At 42.0% G+C, this 24,213-nt stretch overlaps 1 protein-coding gene across 2 annotated transcripts in view; it reads left to right on the top strand.

The window, feature by feature from the left end:
* The window catches only part of dip2a (disco-interacting protein 2 homolog A), a 98,287-nt gene that overhangs the window by 5,022 nt on the left and 69,052 nt on the right, over positions 1-24,213 (top strand). The gene's annotated exons all lie outside the window — the stretch shown is intronic.

Raw genomic sequence — 24,213 nt, 5'->3', positions numbered from 1 at the left:
TTGCGGGAGTGCTGGAGCCTTTTCCAGCCATGCTTGGGCAGGAGGCGGGGTACGCCCAAAGAGACAGACAACAGTCACACTCATAATCACACCTAGGGGCAAAAAGGGGGGGGGTTTAAATTATGAAAAAACATATATATATATGATAGTAAGGATAACATGCATTTGTTTTTATAGGCTCAAAATGTGAGAAACAACCAGTTTTAGTTTTGATTGGGTGTTTCCAAAATGACCAAATCCATGGTGTTGGTTCTGTCTAAACAACCCTCATCCCAAATACTGCGGACCACAGTGGAGAGTAGGGTGCATTACATCACATCTGATGTGGATGAGCGGTCCAAAGATGGGGTGGAAAGGAGGGCAAGAAGACAGATGAGCCCCATTATCTCCTGCCGGGATGAAGGAGGAGGGTTTTTCTTGTCTGCTAGGAAAATTCATAATCTCTTCCTCGCTCATTCTTCAAATGAAACGTTTCTTCCCTTCTGCTAGTTCGCCGCCCCCTCTGATCACAAATTTTTTTCATGCCATTTTTGTTTTAATCTCTTCAGGAAAGTCGACAAACACCGGACTGAGGAGTTAGTTTCTTTGCTTGCTCCTATGTGGCAAATATTTACAGAACTTTTTGGTTAAACTGCCACCTCGTCGGCCTGTTTGTTTTGGGACGACAGTTGTAGGATTTTTGTACTGTGCCAGTGACATGTTGTGCCTTTTGAAAATTCCTAGAGACCATTTTATATTTTTGAGAGGCTAGTAATCTAGTCATAAAAACGTTTCCTTTGTTTTATATCTAAGACTTAATCCAGTTAAAAGTGAAATGTTGACCTTTTTGGGTTTATGGGGGCCGGGGGGAACTTTTCTTTTCAAAACTTGAAATAGGTGATGTAATGCCTGTGACATGTTTGTCAAAAATACCTCAAGGATTAAGAATTGAAGTGTGAAAAAGTCAACAAGAGCCATTTAGACAAAATAAAAGCGAGATATACTCGCATGGAACTTTTCGATAGTGGAGTTCCTGACAGCAGAACCAAACTACGACTACTGTATGTAAAATTTCATCTAAAATAGTCACTATTTATATCTGTCTTTGACTAGACGAAGGACTGACTTATAAAGATAAGAAAAACATTTCTAACCATTGAACATTCAACTGCAACACTGTGTGCTTGTGGTGAGAGGACACGGCAACAAACATGAGGACCAACCAACAACTGCCCTGACAAACTTCACCCGAGCAGTCAATAATCAATCGGGCGCTAGCTAACTTTGTCAGCCGAAGTTAATCTGTGCATCCAAATGAGATCAATGCAACTTTATCTTTTGGCTTTTATGGCAGCGGGGGACGTTCACACTCTTTGGCGGTGTGGGTGTTTCTAGAGTGCGGGCGTCTTCTGAGAGGGGCTGTGGATCTTTGGTGAGACGAGCTGATAGTGTCATGGGCGGAGAAGCTCGCTGTGGCGGCGGGGGGGGGGTGATTAGTATGTAATGTAAATAAGCATATGGTTACATAAAGCCGGACTGCGGACTGGTTCACTCGCCGATAGGCATTTTCAGAACGAGAACGGTAGATAAAATATTTACTTTGTTGTTTATGTGAGGGAGACTGAGCGATAGTGAGAAGAGGGATCAACCTGTTTGTGTACAAGCCATAAAAAAAACTATAATGTCAAAGGGAGTCGTACAAAAAGTTTGTACGGCTTTGAAACTTGACCGACATTTTCATAGACATACGCCTAAAGTAGCATAAAACTTTGGATGGAATTATGTAATGGACCTTTCCGACTGGCGCTCTTCATCTCGGCCCCCCTTAACTACAGTTGCCATGCCCCACAATCTTCCAAAATGGCGACTGAACATAACAGGTTTGAACTGGATTCTCTAATGCGTATTCCAGATATTTGGGTATGTTTTTTTGCCAAATCTGTCAGACTTGTCCAAGAGAGTTCTACAGAAAGGTCTCAACTATTTTACGCAAGGATTTGTATGGTCTTCCGTGAGCCTTAATCCATCGTAGACACTTGGTCAACTGTGTTTTAGGCTTTGGAAAATGAATCAAGCGGGGCCCCCTTGTAACCGAGCAGGATATCTTTCATCAGAATTGCACGTTCCCCAAGCGCATCTGAGGACCATTGTCTTTGTAACATTAACTTTTCCAAGCGCACGCTACTGACAACTAGCATTGCTTGTGGGACAATATGGTGACAGGTGCGTGTTAAGACAATGCGGCTATCTGATTGGCTATTATTGTATGAGTGATTGACAGGTCGGAAATGTCCATTGCTGGGACCCTAGTTTAGTAACTATAAAAGTCTTGACATAATTTTTTTGAATCAACCACTGTGTTGCCAAACACCAAACTGCCCCTTAAAATGATAACTTTGCATGTGCTTGTGGTTCACTTATTTTACAATTACGGTCAAAGTTAGCTGTGCTTTGGCTGAACATGACGGTCATGAACCACGGGCGGACCTCATCGGTGGCTAGCCCGATGCCGTCACTTTCAACGCTCAGCAGACCGCTGAATTGAAGCCGAGGCCGAGCAGCGCATTACCTTTTTGAGACCACTTTCTCCTCATAAGTCATAAAATGGGAACTTTTCCCCTTGAAAATTCCATCTTTTTGCCGAGCCAAATCAAGCATTTGATGAAAGCACTTTAAAAATCTTCATCCAGAGTTTTGAGAGCATTGAAGATTTATGATTTTCCCTGTTGCTGGTTCGGATTCAAGAGGAAAAGAATGTTGAGCCCCGGAGTAAGGGTTCTCCTTTTGCTGCCTTCAAGTCCAGTTGGCTAATGCCATTGTGTCTGTAACAGTGGTGAATGTTATTGGAGACTGATGCATATTTTAAGGGTGTGCCTCTGAGCGGAGCAGAACTTCAAATTCTTGGGCTGCTGCGGTCTTGTGCTTTGCTTTTTGCACTGCGCAAGAGAGGATGACATGTTTTATTATCCATTCACATTTGTACACATGTCTACTCTGTTTCTCCTTGTGTTGTTTTCAATTATTTGAGTAATTCTCGGTCATGGGTCAGTGAAAACCCCATAATAGTTGTTATGGATCTGGTTAAAGGTGTGGCTCCAGGAATTCTGTTTAAAGTCTTAACATTCTGAGATTTCTATGAACATTTTCAGGACAGTTGCCCCCCCCAGAAAGTGTTTAATGCTTACATAGAGAATTTAAAAACAAAATAGGGCACATTTATCAAAATAAACAGTTTATTTTCAATGTCCATCCCAACAAATGCACTGGGAATATTGATTAAATTTGCTTTGATGTTTAATAGGCTGTGCAGCGTTCCCAATACATTGGCTTTCGTAGGAATAAAAGCTATGCTAATGACTTTGATCTTGACAAAGCTATTATTCTCAAATGTATAAATGGCGGAAGAGGTTCATTTTTCAACTGTTTGTCTGTTTTCTATATTGATAGTGAAGGTAAACAATCCTGATTGGCCTCTTAGCTAACCAAATGTCAGCAGTCTCAGTTGTTGAGGTTCAAAATAAGACTCGAGGTTTGTGTGGTAGTCTTGAGAATTTGACATTTCTTTGATTTTGACTAAGGGTGGGGAATTTCATATTGAAACTCCCATTTCAGTGCAAGTGTGTTTGAAGACTTATACACTGAGACCCCACATAGGCGCATTTCAGCATTCATGAATTTTGGCACCTATGTGACCCACATTGGGTGGAAAAACCCACCTGTTTGCTGTTTTGTGCTCAGGCCAAAGCAATGGCACCATCTGGGAGCAGCTTGGTGCCTTGGAATCAGGTTAAAGTGAGTTGAGGCACTTCATTTAGACTATCTTGTGGTATCTATAGACAATTGACTGTAGAATTGAAATCTTTTTAGGTAGAGAGGGCTGAATAAACAAGATAGGACTGCTGCTAAGAATATGTATTCTTGTGGCACAAGAAGGCACACTCAGTTCCAGCGGTACCTCCAGTTTTTCATTTGATTGTACTATATTGACGGCTTAGCAGTGTTTTTTGTAATTTTGAGTTCACTACTATGTTAGCCGAGGTTACTAATAGACTAGTGAGCATTCCGAATCACCTACAAATTTGAGTTAAATCACCACTGTAGGAACTCAGTCATTAGCTGAGGACTCCCTGTAATGTGACAATACAAAGAGTATATTTTTATTTTCTTGAACTCTGTTCACGCTTTATGGCGTGCCAATTTACTAAAGAGAACGCCAGCGTTCTCTTACAAAAGTACTGACGTGCGCCTTTCATCATGGAAGAGTAGGAAGTTATGGCCAGTCTCCAGCCAGGCGGCCATCCTGTCCTTCCTGCCACACACGCATGAGCTTTCCAGCGACCAGCAGGTTTTTAGTCACGCGCCGCATGGGAGGCAGAGAATTGTGCAGCGACTACTCAGGTTCGACATATTTTTAGTTGATGTAGCTGCCAGATACTGTGCCTGTGATGACACTGCGCGTGTCCTTGCTGTGAGAGATGCTGACTAAACACACCACTTTACCCTCATCAAGGACGTCAAAATCAGAAGTCGCTGTGCTGCTCGTTTTTCTGACCGATGCGGTTTTCCGTTTGGCCTCGGCTCACTCCCCGCTGTCCGTTACACGGTTGAGTCCGCGTCTTTGATCCCTGACCCCTCCCTGTGTCCATCTGGTCGAGAGGAGGATGGAAATTGGACGGCGCCGACGTGCCGCCCCCGCCCTCTCCCATCAGCACCACAAATCAATCTGGACTTTCACACAGAAGTACCGCATTTCCACGACCAGATAAGCAAATGCCCGGTGTAACGTGTAAAACGCTCGTTGGGCAGGGACAATTGCTTTCAACGCAATAGAATCAGGTAAATAGTAGGGATGTCCAGATGAACATTTTATTTGCACGCAAGTCAAAGTTAACGGATTCCGTCTATAACAATTGCCGTTTTTTTGGTAATGAAATAAGATGTAAACGAGAGCGCTCATACAAATTGTCTCAACTGTATTGATTTTTTTTAAATTCAAATAAAGGTATCCTAAGAACATGATAGTTTTTGAGTACAGTTCTTGAGCACCAGTGGTTCAAACCAAGTCCATAAATTCCCACATGATTGGATCGGGAGAAGTCTAGTGAATAGAGTTGCATGTCAAACCTTATGCTTTGGTGACGCATCGACTTTACACCCCCCCCCTCTCTTTCCTCACCCCCACTAACCATTGCACTGCTGAGCTCAACATATCACATCTCATATTCCTGCATTCATAGGCAAGCGATGTCATACTGCAGAGCTGCTATTACAACATCCCCATCTTGGCTTTCACACTTGGAGAAGTTCTATGAATCACAGTCTTACGCGCGTGCAGGGGGGCATGCACTGCACCAATGTGTTCCTTACTTTATCTGGTTAGTCTTTCAGGAATTAAGGGCTGATATCTCAAGTAAAGCGTTGTATAATACTGCTGGACAGATAGGCTGATGAGTCTGGACTGGAATCGCTTTTGACTGAGAGTAAACAAGTTGGTTATCAAAGATTCATTAAAAGCTCGAGTGTTTTTAATTGATCCCACTTAGCTGGTGTGATCGTGTACTGGCCAGTGCCATCAACACCTAATTAGCCTCTGGCAGCCGCTGCAGGGGTCAACCTGCAGCCGTGCAGTCACCAGGGATTCAGGAAGACTAAAAAGCCACATGTCCACGTTTTTTTCTCTATCTCTGTAATTGTATACTTGCATACGTCTGACGAAGGAGGACGTCGGTTACCATAGAACGTGTAAGGCTAGATTTACACAGCAGTTAAAGTTGTTTGCAGAGATGCCGTCCGTGTGTACGTCACCAGTCTGTGTATTTCTATGACGTCAAGCTCGCGTTGACAGGTTACATGCATAATATGAAATCTGATCATTTATGTTGCATTAGCAGAAGCCCATTATGTGTCGGATACATATCTACATTTGGAAGAGGCTTGATTCCAAATCTGGAGATATCTGCTGTCATGTTTTTGTGTCTTTATATCATAATGCAGCTTGCATTTTTACCGCAATACAGCAAAAAAAATAAACATTTCAAAATTTTGTCTTATAGTCTCTCATAGTCAACTGTGTTCAGAAATAAATGGTGCCATAAAAAAATAATCAAATATATTCTAATTAGTCACATTGTAACACTGCCATACAACTCAATATCAAAATGAAAGTAAAATAACGTGGAAAAATGAAAACATTTTGATAAAGTGTCACAACTATGTGTAAGTAGAGAAAAAAACTAGGAGGCCATCTCAGACAAAAATAATTGAAATTTGTAACATTCATTTTAGACCTGCCGTCATATGTGAAATGTATGAAACATAATGCGTAAAAACAGAAGTAACACATTTTGAATGGTGGAAATATATCACTAGTGGCGGTGAAGAGCTCAATGCTCACTGAACTGAAGTCTCATAAAATATGATGTCTTGCGTATTTTGTTGTGGTCTTGTGCGTTTTCCCGAGTTGTCATGCATGATCACTCCCATCTGCCAAATTTGGGTTGATTCACCATTCCAATATTTGTCTAGCTTCGAAGTCAAGTTTAAAATAAGTAAAAACGTAGGAGCAAGTTTTTGTCTGGCCCATTGGTGCTATGTCTAGGTTACTCAGGTGTGACGTGCTGATCAAAGACAAGCCGGGGGCCCTTGGAGTGCCACGGACTGCATTGTGAGCACCCGTGGTGGAAAGCAAACAGACCCAAAAAAATGTATGGAATGTGATTGGACCTGTCAACTAAAGCGTGAGGAGAGGGGCTTCCAACCCCTAGAAGCGTTACTGGTTGCCATGGCAAGTGGTGACACGAGGCAAACACAGGCTAATGGTCAAAACCAGGCAAGCCCAGTATGTTAGAAGAGTAAGTCATGGTTAAGTCACTCTCACCCTTACCTCATCAGCTGAGGTGTCCCAGTAGAATGTGGGAGGGAAAGAATGGATTGTGTGTGTGTGTGTGTGTGTGTGTGTGTGTGTGTGTGTGTGTGTGTGTGAGAGAGAGAGAGAGGGATGGTGGTGTACAAGTTGGCCTGATTTCATTCATCTACTTCTCTTCTCCACTTTGTGAAGTGACGTCAGAGCTGAAATGAAATGTTCGTCATGTTATCTGCCTCAGTAGCAATCCTATTTCAGAAGTTATTTTTTTCACAGGACAATGTCCATAAGAAGTTGTGGGGCAGTTGTTTACAGCAGTATAAGACTCCACACTTACTCATTTTCATATAATTTAATGAACAATAGTAAAGACAATGGTAAAAACATTTTTCTAACGCTGTCTTGGTTTTATATGAGTAAATGTCTCTTGATTCTGCAAAGTCCTGTTCTCCCAAAAAGTTAATGGTTTAAAAAAAAATGTTAGGGTGCAGTGAAAAGTCCTGTTTCTATTTCGAAGAGTCATTTGTATGTCTTAGATGGGGTGACTCACTTATTGACTTAGTGGCGCATGGTGTCTATTAGACACCAGTAACCAGTAAATTGTTTTAAATGTTTCTCGTGGAATAGGGAAATGTGTCTAAATGCCCTGAACTAAATTTTCCACGTCAGTTTTGTGTTGCGACAAATAACGTCATCTGGTGCAGTTGTCTCATAACGTCATTGCGGATGCAGCGCAACTTCTGAAAGCTGACGTCATTTTAACTTTTCCAGAGAGCAAATGAGTTCAGCCGGAATCAATGGCGGGATAATTACTTCAGAGTGTCTATAATCAACTATCAACTTTGGGCAACAACATCAAGATCAATTGATTATGGTAAACAGTTTTGTCCATACTGTGGAAGCTTTACATAATCCTTATACAAACGTGAATTCATAAGCGTAAGGTCTTTGCTTGGTGCTACATTCACAGGGTGTTGTTTAATTTCAGGTATTGGAAAAATGGCAACTGTCAAAAAAGGGGTGCAGCAGGTTGTAATAAAGTGCCTGGTCTGCCATATCACATATCCAAGTGCCATTAAATATCTATCATAGTCAACAGTCCAGCTTCCTGGTTAAACATCAACCCGTACTACAATTATCCACGGTCGTTTTTCTCTGCAATCAGCCTTCGTGTTTTTCTGTGTACAGTATTGGTTTTTTAAAAACCTGTCAGAGATTCTTATAATTTTTTTCTGTACATTTCAGTGAGTGTTATTATTTGGGAAAAGCATAGTTTTTTTGGTTTTCTGAATTACAATCAACACGGTACACAATACAGACTATCTGTTAGACCTGAGAGATTTGCTTTCGTGTCTTTTCCTGGCTCATACTACGAACGCTCAGTTGTTCCAAATCCCTGTTCAAGTATGTTTTCTCTGGCGCTTCTACCCGAACACATGTTTTACTGATAAGGAGTTCAGAGGGAGGTTAGTGGTTAGTGGTCGGATAACAGGTGAACCTTTCCGAAAATGGCATTTAACGTACGGACATTAAGGAAATATTTAGTCCTCTTTATACATGACGGCGTCATAGCGATGTGGCAAAGATCACGTGGGCCAGCCAGATACCGATAACCTCGAATGAACTTCCAATAATCTTGCAACACATAAACTATATTATTCAGATAAAAATTAATAAGTTCTTGTGTCTGGTGACTTGGGGAATGAAATCCTCTGTTTTTGAAGTCCACCTCTCCTTGAGCTTTGCACCTGATTGGCTATCGATAAGGTTGAAGTCACAATCACGAAGCCTGACGTTGGGATGTCCTCTGTTGCCCACACGAAGCTGTTTTTTCCGTCATAAATATTGAACATTATTTCGACTCTGGCAGTTTTTCTTGGCTACCATGGAGGTATTATCTTTAAGAATCTTTTTTTTTGTGTTTCTTAAACTTTGGAATCTCAAGCACTCTGTGAGGAACCATGACACAATGTTCAAGGGTCATGTCGTTTAAAACAAACATGTGCGTCAACACCTCCGTGTTCCGACTGCCAGCATTCTTGACATAGATGTGGGAGCTCTCACTCGCATGTGGTTGATATTCATGGCTGGGGTGCCGTAACGTTTGTGAGCCATTCATTCCTCGACTTTTGAGTTCAGCTGTTCAATCCCTGAATGTCTACTGTCCACTCCTTGCAGCATCCGTTTCCTCACGGCGAGCCTCAAATATTCAACCAACATTTCATAAATCCCATCATTGGAAAGGCATGTGCAAGATGATGCGATTGGAAAACAAATCTAGTGACATCGTGGCAATTAGAGGTGTATTCTTTGGTGCTGTTCCCCAGCATCCTAGACAAGACTGACACATTTCCCAAATTCCCAGATGAAATCACAGGCTGGTCCCAATTTTTACAAGGCTGTTTTGCAAACGATCACATCTATTACTGGCAGGGCTTCTACTCTTTAAGACAGTACCAACATGCAATGTTCCAGGGTTATGAACAGTGGGAATGAGCTACTTTGTGAAGCAGCCACTCTCAAGTTACCTCGGTGTTTACTGTTTTTCATTTGATTGCTTTGGCGATCAGTTCAGGGTGTTACCCCGCCTACTGCCTGAAGATAGCTGGGATAGGCTCCAACAGTCCCGTGGCCCCTTGTCAGGATAAGCGGATGAGATCATGGTTGGATGCTTTATGACTTTTATACTAGTGAAACAATGGCTAATTATTCCCGGAAAAGAACTCAAAACAGCAGACCTCATGTTTTGGTTGAGTAGGTTCAGTTTTTGTACAATTAGTACAGATTTAGGGATTTTTACTCCGGGAAAATCTAAAGGCAGCCATCTTCCCCTAACAGAAAGTGAGGAGAAGTCTGTACAAACATTGGACCTGCTCAACTAATACATGAGGTCCTCCGTTTTTTTGAGTTCGGTTCCTCGGGCTGATTTTCATCAAATGGTACTGGTAAACTTCACATTTTTGAAGGAAGGATCCCAGGGAACCTTGAAGATTTAAAAACTGCCTGTGTATAGGAATGGGCCAAAGACTAGTTTTTCCATACAGAAGGCATCTTAAAGCTGCCATTGCAAAACATATTATTTAATTAATATTAGTATTTGAAGTATTAAACAGATGCCAGGTGGCGTGTTCAATACTTTTTCTCTGTCCTTTCACGTTATTTCCCACAACATCATTTCTGTCTTCATTTGTAGTACTTTCTTTGTATTACTTGGGTGATTTCCCCACATCTGGTGAAATGTTCGTGTCAGGAGCAACCTTTGCAAATATATTTAATGAGAAAAATGGTGACGCGTCAAGTATGTATTTCAGCCAGTATTCTTGTGTATGTAGTGTATGGATGGCTTCCTCTCTGCTTAAGCCATCACCAGGGACCCTTTGCTTGGCTCTGTGTTCTTTGGCACTGGCCAGCTGCACATACGAGCGTGTGTGATCATACTCGCTGACCGCCCATGAGCAAACACACATACACTACACTCCCTTCTGGGTAAAACCTGTTAATTGAATTGAGACTGTGGCTTGCCCCCCCCCGGCTCACGAGTGACAGGGTAATCGCAAAAGCAGATCTTTTGCTCTCATTCGAACTGACCAGTTGATCACGTTTTGCAGCTTTTATTCTGCAGGTTATGGTGGTAGGTCAAGAAAAGTAATTGCCGACCAGTGTCAAATCATCTGGGGGTCAAATTCTAGTTTAACTAAAAATGATTCAATTCATCTTAGTAGAATAGTAGAAGGTGAACTAACCCGTGTATCCACCTGTTGCCATTCAAACGAGAGAATAATAAGTGATGGTTTCCTGCAAGTATATCAACTTTTTGTTCAATTGAATTGTGAGTAAATTGCCACGAGAACATAATTATTTCAGTATTCATACTGCTGGTGACATTTTTGTCAGGTTTTGTACTGGAAGATTATTGTAATATAAAATAGCTGCCTTGGCTCAGAGGTTGGAGAACACTGATCTTGAGCACTGATTGTCTATTCCAAAGCTGGCCAGAGGATGCTTTTAAAATTTAATATTCTGCCCTAACCGTCAAAAAGGCGATTTTCGAATATTACCTCGACTATATAAGATGTTTTTGGCCAACATTTGTTTGTTGTTGTTGTTGATTTTTGGGGGGATTTCACCACATCAGAACTGGTGATAGTTCTTTTTTTTTCTGCTGCTCTTTAGGTCTGCACTCAACTAAGTACTGCTGTGGCTCCGTTCCCTATCCAAATGTTAACACTATATACGTATAAATACAATCCACCCAGTTGCTAAATTCAACAGACAAGAATTCACTTAAAAGATGCATAATGTCAAATTTTAAAAGACTTTTTACTGTAGCAAATTACCTTGCTGTTGTCATGACAGGTGGCCCTGTTTTTGTCCTTGAGCTCGGTAAGCTTTCCAAGTAATATCCGCCGGCAGTGTGATTTTGTTTACACGCGGAACGGGCAGTCGGGGGAAATGCCCGGTAATGTTTGTCGACATGTCTGCATTATTATTCAAATAATCATCATTGCGGAGCTTTGGATATCTCGTGGGGCTTCTCTGGCCGACGCGCCTCTGGCAGGTTATTGTCCATTTGACAGTTTGACTTGTGTATTTGCATGTTGTAATAACTCCACACGACGGGGTAATGCTCATGCAGGTCCCGAGGATGTGAGATAGTCCATCAAGAGTTATTGAGCCTCAAGAAATGTTGGCTACCCTGGAGGAACATTCCTGCTTACTTTTGCGCTGCAGATGTTGTACTTGAGCTTGGTTTTAAATCTTCCTCATGGAGATATCCAAAACTTACCTTAGCTCACCTCATATATGAGCCTGTGGTGCACAATAACTTGCAGTGAGGGCCACGCTTTTAAAGTGTACGTAAGAGAGTTTTTCGGAATAGCATTCCATTTCTTGTTACTGATTCCAAATTCCCAGTCTCTGTATCTCTAATGTATTTTTTTCGTCTGTTTACCTGAAACTAAGATCAAGATGTTAGATTATTGACGTGTTTATAGATTGTTAGTAGTTAGTAGAGTCAGAATTCTGAATGTGAACATCGGAAAATGGGTGTCCACATACTGTATTTGGTACAAATTGACTATAACCTCAGTGACACAACAGACTGAATGTGATTCCGGATCTTTGTGGATCGTCCGTTCCTGAGGGAGTTCAGTTCCTACTGTGGGAGTTTGATTAACAAGTCGGAACGCACCTTAGTCGATCGCAAGCCTATGCTTACACAGTGAAGTCAATTACGTAAATACCTCGCGAGTCTTGATTTTTGTCATCAACATCATATCAGAGAAGCAGCCTCTGGGCTGTGAGTGCTATAGGATAAGCCCGGTATAGCCTGTCACCTCAGGTACAGATGAAAAGATGGCGAAAGTTGATCCCCAGGTAAGGCTGGCAAGCAACAAATCATCTCCCTTGTGAAATGAATGAAAACGTCCTGCTCGAGTCTGGTGGCAATTCAGTGAAAAGTTAGTTCTGATTTTGTCAACATTAGACATTCTCAACTGGGTCGCCAGGTTTTGAAACTGAAAGGGGGTTATACTGATTAACCAATCATTCGGGTCATTTGTTTGGATCGTGTCCTCGAGATTATGATCTTAGATTGGCTTTATCTTTATTTTGACAAAACATCCAAACAGCTGCAGGAACCAGCAGACGTCATCGTAGTTTACGTCACTTGGCACTTGTTAATTGCATTTTAGATACCGTACATTGAATTCTTTGACTAGTGGTTCATATCAGTGTAGTCTGTGGCTACCTGGTAACAAATACTCACATTGTCAAATTGGCTGTCAAAATATGTATACCGGGGGAGATTTGATATCAATTTCTTTGCGTGTTCAGGGTGTATCTTGTTGAATCCAGACTAATGTGATTTGACTAGCCACAGAGGAGGAGATTGAAGCTGGAAATAAGAATAAGAAAGAACCACCCGACAAACACGTTCGTACTAATGAAGTCAAAAAATGAAGTATATGGTAGTTCTTGTGATTTTTGTCACATTTATAGAGTAAGGCCTATGGTCAAAGTCCCACATACTATATATTGTAGTGGGTGATTTGTGTGATTCTTATTTTTTTTGTATCCCTAAATCTGCATTTACTGTCGTCTACATTTTTTTTAACCCTGAAGTGTAACAATACATAAATGTGTCATGAAATGAACGAAATAAACTAGATAGTGTGGTATCGGATCAGAATCAGGCCTCTCCCATATGTGGGTACAAATCCAAAATGAAGAAGAGTTAGCACTGCCAACCAGATGTTATGTTAAATTTTAACATTTATTGCCTGTTGATGCATGTAGTTATCCACATTTGAAAAATTAGGGGATTTAGTTGACTTGAAATTACAGACGCTGAATTGGATACTTGGTCTTGCAGTGTAAAGCTAACCTTAGTCTGTTTACGAACTCCCACACTCCCCATTTAATTAGGTATCCACAAACACACAGCAACAGTTGTGGAAATCAGCAGTTCCTGTCTTGTGTGACCTGTTGCACTGAACCATGCCTGGATTTCTCTGCGGTGTAGATACTCTTCCTTCTTGGACAAGAGTTGAGTCATATTGTAGGAGGCGATTGCTGCGAGGTAACCAGAGTATAATAAACAGCGATGTCAGGTTCCCCGCGGGAGGATGTGTCACTCGTACAGTGAACAGTCAAAACCTTGGCTCTTTGAGGGCTGCTCTTTCCGTCCACTAGATGCTAGACATTTTTTGAGGTGGGGATTTGATAGATATTTGCATAAACTGTAAAATGATTTTAACTCATTTGTTCAGCCCATTAGGTACAGAAAACACATTCTAATATCTCAAATTCCTGAAGATATTTTCCATCCAAACACAAAAACAAAGGTCATGTGGAAAGCTATATTAGTTTTTTTTTTTTGTTGTGAATGAATTTCTCTCCACCTGGAGTGTATTCACATACATGCTCTGGCTGATTCGTTGGGTACATCTGCAGGGATATCTAACATTGTGGATTTATCACTCTTCCCCTACAGTAGGGGTGTCAAACTCATTTTTGCCGCAGGGCACATTTGCAGTTATGACTCCGAACCCATAAAAATCTTTGATCGCATCACCATATTTACAGAAATCAACGGTAATGCGTTTTTCAAACATTGTTCATGTTTGGTAACAGAAATGCTGATATTATTTCAACGTCATCATTTATGATATGGGAATTTGAAATTTTGGTATAGATATTCACAAGAATCATGGAAGTTGACTGATGATTTGCCTTCATGGGCCACATAAAATAATTTGGCGGAGCGGATCTGGGCCCCCAGGACTTGGGTTTGACACCCGTGCACCGCAGTATGCTATTTCCAGCCACGTGTTAGTTAGTTGGTTCAGCAGACCTGCTTGGCTTCAGATGTTCCCTTCGTGGCTTGCCGTCTGCGAGCTAAGGTCACATGTGATCCGAACACAGCCGCAAGCGTATTTGACCTCAGTCAGGGGGCCACAAGCTTCAAAAACGATTCCGGCCTACCTAAGGCTGACCTTTTATGGCTCGTCCACACAATTATACCGCGAAGCCTGACGCTGCCTCACATCGGGTGAACTCGACGCCACCGGGAACGCATTATCTTCCGGCGATGAGCGTCTGTCGCTTTTGCAGTGCCACGAGTACACCAAAGGTCCACAAGGTCTGGCTTCATGACAGCCATTATGTGGCTTGTGTATGAGGCAGATAAGCTCACGATTAACTTTGAGGGGAAAGATTAATGGAACAATGTTATTGTTGGGATCTACACTATGGAAATATACAACCCATATCACACTGCTTGTAAAAGTTGGCAATTTTCCGCCATTGTAAGTAAAATCCGATGTGGGAAAAAAAGGCAAGATGAAATTTCACTCTCTCCTTCCGCCAGGTTGCGTTGAAAGCAATTTCCACTATCTATAATTGTGAAATGCCTTGAAAGCCCGCACAACTGTGGGAATGTCTCGCTTCGCAGGGTTTTGTGTAAAAAGCAATGGCGGAAAAATGTTCCAACTTCTGTGACGGATCAGATTTTTTTTTTTCCATGAGCTAACATTTTATTGTTCTCCTGATGAACGACAGCTGTCGTAAGTGTGCTGTACAAATAGTCGTTATTATTACGACAGCTCTGACCACCCATCCCTCCGGTTCTGAATGTGTTGCGAGATTGTAAACTGTATTTTTTGCGATATCGTATGTGAGGACAATTATTAACCCAGGACTCACTCGTACGCTCAAACCGCCAGACTGGCTCCCTTTCGTCTTCGTTTGTTATCGGCACACCAGATTTTTTTGCAGATTTTTCTGGGACAATACAATTCCGGTATGCAAATAAATAAATGCTCACTGTGGAAGGGTGCGGGTTGCCTAATCTATACTATACCAAGCTGAAACTAACCAAAGCCTTATTTATCTATCTTTGCTTTTTAACATTTGTATGTTGTAACATTGACGACAAAGCTGTTATTCTGGAATCTGTGTGTCCAAACGGCGAGCCAAAGCAAAACTCCCCTCAGGACCTCACGAACAAAGTCTAATTTACAGTAAAATAGGGCAGAAGGAGGGATGAGGAGAAAGAAAACAGTGTTCCTCCTGCAACGTGTAGTCAAACATGGCAGCTCTCCAGCCTGCTTTTACCCTGATGTCATCTAACATGTCTTTGACCTCGACGAGCATCCTGTCTAGCAGCCAACGATATGGCCACCAGATGAGATTTTTTTTTAAATCTGTGTAACATCACCTCTAACAGCCATGCTATTAATTTTTTAGAAATTCATTTTGTGCCTAATTGTGTGTTCGTGCAGATGTAAACAGTTGGTTGCCTTAGCATTGTGTCCCAGTGGTACTCACTTCCCTCGACTCTTTTCCTTCCAACATCACGCCCCCTGTCGTTCTTCCTGCCTTCTGGACGGTCCTGTTCCATTCACGTTTCCTGTTGTGCTCAGCGAAAGGCACGACATTAGTTTGCGACTTGGAACTACTTGCGCTGCCCTTTTGGCGGTTCCAAAATACTATTCAACAACGGACAAATACGTTTACTACTATCTTAGGCTGGATTCAGTTCTTTTTCGCTGTCGGGAATAGTGGTCATCATGTTTGCCACACAGTTCTGAGGTTCGGGCGTTTGTATCTCAACTCCGGCCATTACGTGTGAAGTTTGCATTTTTTTGTTTGCGCTTACGTGTATAAATACTGCATTGTATATGTCACACGAGACTTTGACATTGTCACAAATTAAATGTGGAAAGTGGTGTGTAGATATTGTAATATTCCGCTCCAGTTTCTTTCAACTGCTTTCAACAGAACAGGGCAAGAGACGTCAGTATCAGGCGTTAAATTTCACACCGCTGCCCCAGGATTGCGGAATTTCCTTGCACCCGGGCGTCGTCCCACCTCTGTTATGAAGTGGATGCGAGCTAGCATGGTGGAAAATGCCAGGTCAATTTAATCTCCACTTCTGTGTCGGTGCTGGGAATTAGGAGCTGTGTAAATGAGACTACAGGGAGTCTTCGGGTTAAGACGGTCTCGACCCAAGACATTTCGACTTTACAATGCTCGCCCCCCGTCCGCTATTTTGTGTGGTTATTGCTTGTCCGTGTTTGCGCGCCGGGAGTATCTTCGCATTTTTTGCCCTCCTTTTTAGACATTATGGCCCACAAAGAAGAAAGCTGTGTCTTAAGATCATAAAACGATTTGAGAAAGGAGGGGCACCAAAACCACCAAGGCTTCAGTCGGTCGACCGTGGTGACAATTATTAAAGACAAAGCCCGTATTTTAGAGCATGTGAAGGTTTCCGTTTCTATGTCGGATACGATGATCACAAAACAAGGTTCTTTGATACTTGTCGAGATGGAGAGGATTGAGGACTAGGTTCCTTCGCACTAGCTAAGCACAGCCTCCCCTTCTTCTTCTCCATCCACCTCTGAGCAGTAATGCTGAGTACATCATCTTGTTTATTTCAATGTATTTGTTTTTTTTTATACAAAGTATTTTGATGCAAATTCTGATTCTTTAATGGTGGAATCCGACGTAAGTCAAAATTCGAGTTAAGTCGATACTGTAGGAACGGATCTCAGTCATAGACCGAGGACTCCCTGAAGCGATTTTGGCACTGGATGAACATGATCATATCACTTAAAGAATATGCGTAGAGCCAGACTAGAAAATGTATGTGCCTTATAATTGGATGGCGGAATACTGACCAAGCCACCTCAGATAGACCTCACATCAGCCATGACACTGATGACAAGCGCCATTGGAAAAAATTGATTGATGGATGTATGAAATCATACATTTTTTTTTCTATACAGTCCCATTTACTCTTGAAAAGGTTAGACCTCGGATGGATGGATGAAACATTGACGACTGACTGAAAGAGTGCATGTTTACAATAGTAATCCTTTTCCTACAATAGCCATGTGAGATCCACGTCTGGCATTAGACATTAAAGAGGTATTGCGAAGGAGATAATACCAACTGAGTGTAACGACAGCTCAGGTTTGAAACAGATTTGTACAGTAAAATGCATGCTATTTAGGTTACGTTTAATCTAGAGAATCAGGTTGGATTAGGCGGTCGGGATTGGAAGGATATTGTATGTTCAGACCGTTCTATGATTGAGATTAGGTCACTCATACGTGCTTTGGCATTATTTACATTGTGAACATTAAAAGGGAAAACCACTTTTCCTGTATGTGGTTATGCCATGTGAAGTCCTCCACGAGGGGAATGTTGATTACACAGCGAAAGCCCACTCTGCTCGTTGAAGGGGAGATATGGGGGCTCCAGTACAAACACACAACCGGCTTTGCAGGTTCACCAAACAAACACAACCTACATTGTTATCTGGAGTCCATGCCTGCCTGCTGGGTGTTTCTTTTCTTTTTTTTTTTTTTTTTTTTTAAAAGAAACAGCCTTCCCTCTTCCAGCAATATTCGCACAAACACTCCTTGTGTGTTGCGAGTGTGTGATTAAAAGGGGAAGTAGTTTCTCCCACAAAACATTGGAACCATTTCTCCCCGAGGAAATCATCTCTGTCGCTATCAAGAAACTTTGATCAGCTGTACAGGCAATTCTAAAACTGTAAAAATTGGTTACTCGCTGTTATTTTCGAGATTTAACACAAATACATACTCGAGTCTTAAATGATAATTGGTGAAGGGGGAAAGCAGCACTTCTGCGACTTTTAGTCAACGTTGTTACTCTTCGCACATGTAACAAAATTAACTGCTGCACATTTTTACATTATATTTGAAAAAAAAAGTGTTGTAATAAAAATATTAACCCAGAGGAAAAGTTTATTACTTACCTGGAGCTATGCCTTGTTGCTCATAGCACTTAAGTTATGAAATATTCTGACCTCAGTTCAGTTCTTAGTGCAATCATTCTGTTGCACATAATTTTATCTGATAAAATATAACCGAAGGTACAGTAGAGCAGTGTGTGCACTCCACATTTACAGATGTGAATTTTTTGTGTATTTCTAGAGGCTTCTCATGGTCTTTGTTTGGTAGCAGTTGTCGGTTTGAGTGACAGCTGGCATTTGGGAAATGGGCTTGATATTCTTCTTCTAACCGCTCCTTCACAGACTAAGCCAGGATGGAATAGTTTGGATTTAAAAAAAAAAAAAAAAAACGCCATTGGGCACCGTGTAAATGTTGCAAGTTGTTGTGACTGCGCCCACAGCCGAGAGCGGCAGCTGTGCACGCACTGCGTGGAAATTACACAGCCCAGAACAAACGCACAAACATATTGAGGGGAACGTTTCCTCTCCTGCTGTGCCTCACCTGATCTCCAGCAGCCTATTCATCAGCTCAGGGCAAAGGTGACACACGCACGTTTTAGACACATTAAGAACAACAACTAACTGGACAGCTGTTTCCTGTATGGAACACGTATGCCGAGACAGGATGAATAATGCATTTTGACTACATCAGGGGTGGCCAAACGTTGATGCTCGGGGACCACATTTGATTTTTGAAATTAGATGGGCTTTTTTGAAGTAAAAAAAAAAAAGGCTGTCTTTTGATTTAATAAAATAATTTTAATAATAATATACAGTCATTCATAAATTTTATACATTTTTATTTGATTTGAAATCAATCTTGAGGAAAAAAAATACTAATTTGATTGTTTTGCTGTGTGAGATGCTTTGGACTGGGTTTAAAAATATGATCTCCACGTCAAATGATTTCACAAAATATTCATGATTAACTGGAGTGACTCTTAACATTGTATTTTTTTTTTGTTTCAGATGTTCATCTCAGGTTTAGTCAATTAAAAATATACGTACAAAATATTTTCAAGATTGTCTCTTTTTTTTTTTCATTTGAAGCATTAGCATTTTTTAAAATGCTGACTCATAGTATGGATCTTCACTTGCAGTACCTGTACTGACTTGCTAACTTGGCTCGCTTCTGTGCTAGCCCTGGGTAAACGCAATGGGAGCTGCAGCCTATCCAGGCTGACTTTGGTTAAGGAGATGGGGTACACTCCGAACTGGTCGCCGGCCAATTGCAGGACACGTATAGACAAGCGAGCGTTCACGCTTAAATTCCCACCTCTGGACAGTTTGGCATCTTAAAGTATAGCAACTTAAGCATCACTTATTGGGAAAGAGGTGGGCGACACACCCCAGGACAACAGAATAGATTTGAAACTCCAACCACAAAATGAGCTAACCACTTGCCCCCGTTTTTTTTCAAAAAGTCAAATCAAGTACTTCCATGCAGTCTAGAGAATTCTAAATGATCAATTAATCGGTTATTACACCCATGAGGATCTCCTGGAACGACATGCATAAGATGTAATTGATATCCTGTAAAAGAACATATTTTCATGAGCTTTTAATGAGTTGCAATTATGAAAGCCATCTTGTCAAATCCCCAAACTACTACTAATGTATTGAAAAAGCATGACTGTCAGGGATGCATTAAGCATGGTTTATGAGAGGGCTCAGCTGGTTTCTTGAAATGACCAGTCTGACTATGCGATGGCTGATTTACGGCTAGAAAATACCCATTCTACAGATAAAAAAAAATCTGTCTTCATTCAGGTGTTAACGTAATTGGATTGAAGCATATGGTGCTTCTTTGAGGACCATTTCTTTTGCGGGTCGTCTAGGACAACACTTTATATTTTGTTGTTTATGATAACTATCATTTATCTTTTCATCTACAAAGTGCAGGCTTTTATAAATCGCAGTGCGTGTTACGTCACACTGTGGCATCACCCATGTCAAGCACAACTGATTTCAAAATGAAATAATTCCCTTAGGAAATACTGTAAAGTGCAAAAATATTCTCTTCAAACAGTTTTCATAGTAAAAGCCTTTTGTAGGCAATGTTTCACTTAACATTCTACCATTCCTAATTGTCATACAAGTGTTAAAGTTAGCCATTGAATAATAAAACTTAAGTACTACTCACACTTTCAATCTGGCCAAAAGGGAAGTAAAGGAAAGGGAACAAGAACGCGTTAGCAGAGCGATATTGTCATCTATAGTAAATGTTTTATTGGTACTGCAGTCTCGTGATATATATTTAATTGTATTGCTCATTTTGTGAGAACCGGAACTGGAAGTAGCAGAAATAAAGATGGTGAAGTTCTTGCTTGGAGTGAGCAGGTTGGATAGGATTAGAAATTAGCTCATTAGAGGAACAGCCATAGTTGGATGTTTTGGAGGCAATGTTGGAGAGAGCAGACTTCGATGGTTTGGACATGTTCAGAGGCGAGAGAGTGAGTATGTTGGTAGAAGGTTGCTGAGGATGGATATGCCACGCAAAAGCGCGAGAGGAAGACCGAATAAAAAGGTTGATGGATGTTGTGAGGGAGGACATGAGAACAGTGGGTGTTAGAGAGGAGGATGCACGAGATAGGCTTAGATGGAAAAAGGAACTTGCTATCATTCATTGGGGTTATGGGTGAGGTGGACTTTATCCTGTCTAACTTTGGTTTGAGCTGGGGTTCCCCTGGACTGGTCGCCACCCATGTCCAGAAATGGAAAATTTGTTCTTTTTGATCCCGGGCAGGGAGAACTCCACACAGGAGATCCCGAGCCAAAAGTCGGGGCAGACACGATAACCAGTACTACACAATGCTCCCCTCACTGAGCAGCCAACGCTCGCTCAGTTTCCTCTTTCCCATGAATATGTACAGATTCATTCCTCATCCCTACTAAACTTTGCTCCCAATAGCGTTCTCCTTACCCCAAGAAGACCTTTCCTAATAGTAATAAACTGCCCATTAATTCTCTGATTGATTTGGTTTTGGTGCTGCACAAATATATTCAAGACAGAATTGGAAGCAAAAATCCTGAACAGGCGGCGAAGAAGCGGAGGCCAGTGGAGGGTTAAGATGAGCATAAAGAAGAGGAGGAGGGATGAGGGGAAGGCAATAGATCCGTTTGTTTTCCACATCCGTCATGTAGGAGGGGATTGACCTCGCGGGACTCATAAATAACCATATAGATGCTGTGCAACCAGTAAGCTGCCTCTGATTTTATATCCCCCTGTTTCTAAATCCAATGCCTGTTGTAAGTCGCACTCTGATCAATTTTCCTTCCTAGGTCACACACACTTCATGTTTTCTTTTTCCCCGTCTTCGTCCACCTCCCCCTTCGTCAGTGACACTTGACCTGCTGTGCCCCCGCATCGATGTATTTCGTTATTGTCACGCTCCGTTAAAGGTCCATGCACAGCCAAGGTGGCAAGAAGTCAGGACCTCAGCTGTCTTTATCGGGGTAATCGTTTATGATAGTCCTCACGCTCCCTCCCGAGCATGATTGCTGGCCAGGTACGCGCCTTCGAGAACAGAACGTGCGCACGGTTTTCCAATACGATTGTGTGTTTTAAGTGATTCTTGCACTAAGCCCTTCAGAGGCGGCGCGGCATTGTTTTTGTTTTGTTTGCTTCAGCTATTTTAATGACAGACACATTTGCTGGGTTTTACGTGACAGTCAAGCTGAGGAGAAGAAAATATACTAGCAACATTCGGTTGGTTAAGATGAATTTTACCATTACTAGGCCTAGTTTTTCCACTACTGCATGCAGTTAACTAGTTAGCTGTGCCTACACCCAAAAACTAGAGCTTCTCTGAATGACACAGTTACAATTTTCTTGTTCACCTCAGAGAATGCAATACACTCCTCCGGACAAATCATTCTTTCCAGCGACACGACGTCCCCGCCTCCCTTCTTGTTTCCGTCATCTTTTCCGCAAGAAACCTGTCTGTCAGGTAGAACTTGTTGTTCGTTTGCCAATTTGTCTTAAATAATGCCACTACAAGTGTTGTCATAAACACTTGGCTTGCTTGATTTAATAATTCATGTAGAGCAAGCTGGTTTGTCTGAACTTTTTGCCCCAAAGATCAAAACAAACCTCCCTCAAATTTTTTTTTTTTTTGGCAGGGTGAGGGGGTGGGGGGACTGGGAGTCGCGACTATGTCTCCGGTTTGAGAGTGCAGAGAAATTCCAGTGAGTTAAAATTTGGGGCTTCCTACACAGCTCAACACTAGTATAAGAGAAAACATAGAGATAAAAATTGGAGGTAGTTCACTGACTAAGTTGCTAGTTCCAACATACTTATACTGCAGCTTCAGTTACCTTTTAGCGCCGTTTGCGCATGTGCGTGACCTAAAGTCAGGAAATCAGCTGTGTGGGATAGATAAGATTGATGGATGCGTGGAATAAAAAAACAATGGATCAATACTGAGTTGTAACCGACCTGGCTTGACATCCAGCAGAGTATGCCTTTATATATCTTCCACTCTGTCATGAATCTTGAAATTAAATGAACTCAACAGCAAGGAGCCGAACAGTGGCAGAGTGATTAGCGCATCAGTCCCATCGTGAGGTTGGGACATCAAATCCGGTCTGCGAATGTGAGTGTGAATGCTTCTATGTGCCCTGGGATCGGCTGCCGATGGCTGAATGGATGGACAGCCACGACGAGGTGTCGTAGCAGATTTGGGGCATTTGAGATCCTGCTGGATCAGATTAGAACCCTTTTTTTTTTTTTTTTTTTACTGAATCCAGCTAGCATCTTTTGTTGCATTTTGTCCTCACACTTTTGTGTGTGTTTTATACATGCAAGTAACTCACCAACACTTGTTTTCGCCACCTCTATCCAAGCACATTCCTTCCAGCCTTCACAGGAAATACAAAGAGGAAACAAAAGGCCACTTCCTGTACTTACAGTCCACACAATGGAGCAGGAAGTGGCATGGCAACTGTAAGCAAGTGCACAAGTGTGAAGGAAAGATAATAAATAGAGCTCTCTGTCCTACCATAAACATATTCCGTTTAAAATCACAATTATTTCCATTATGCCTGGAAGTTGAATATTTTTATATATTTCTTTGCGTGTAAAAATGTGTGATTGTGTTGTACTCCTGGCGCATGATCAGCTCTCACATGTTTCTGGTGCCATTTCCTGTAAGCTGTTCTGGAGCTTTAAGGCCACTTTATACTCTCGCGGTCCACGACGGCCGCATTGCATCACGTGACCTACGCATTGCCCTGTACGGCAACTCTGCGTCGCTGATAGCTTGTGTATAGCACACGTCAACAAAAAGATGCTGTTTGGGGAATACCGCGTAGCTCATCTGTCGTGCGCAATTGGCTTGTTTTAGTCACATGCTGTAATGACGTATTCAACGCGAGATATCCACTCACTCATTTACACGGGACATTTACCTGAAAGCAGCATCATTTCAGCGAGACAGGAAATGATAAAAAAGTCCACTATAATTTGCAATGATTTTTGGTTTGACAAAGTCACTTCAAAGATATTAAGACACCTGGAAACTTTCATTATTTCCTATGGGGAAACATTGTTTCTATGTAGAATTTGAACAAATTACAAGTCAACCAGATGATAATGTTCACCTTGGAGGAGTCACCGTATATAGAAACAAAAAGCAGTCCGTGGCTGCTCTCCAGATTCATCATGCCGTCCTCCCTCCTCAAGCCTTTGCAGACATTGCATGTGGCTGGGCTGATCGACTTCAAAGTGCCTCTCCTCTCCCTCTTTTTCCTGTCTCTGATCTCTTCCTTTATTTGTATTGTCTGACTTGTTTCCCATCGCTTGATCAATATATCTCACCTCCAGCGAGCTCTCTGCGCTCTGTTTCCTGCGGCCGCTTCCTCTCGCCCCCACCTCCACCCCACTCCCCCCACCGCTATCCCATCTCGCTGCAGTTCAAAGGCTCGTCGTCTCCCCCGTGCTGCCGCAGTCAGGTTTCACGCCAAGGCCAGGTACCCTCGGGGGGTGGGGGGGGGGGGGATCAGAGCCGTGTGGAAGTACTCTGTGCCTTATCTGACCAAAAATAAGTGGGGGGGGAAAGTAAAGGCCCTTTTTTTAAATAGTTGAGGTCATACATGGTGGAATGCATAC

The sequence above is a fragment of the Syngnathoides biaculeatus genome, chromosome 14 (assembly GCF_019802595.1).
Source record: "Syngnathoides biaculeatus isolate LvHL_M chromosome 14, ASM1980259v1, whole genome shotgun sequence".
Taxonomy (NCBI): Eukaryota; Metazoa; Chordata; class Actinopteri; order Syngnathiformes; family Syngnathidae; genus Syngnathoides; species Syngnathoides biaculeatus.
The sequence above is the reverse complement of the archived record's forward strand: the minus strand, read 5'-3'. Positions and strand labels throughout refer to the sequence as shown.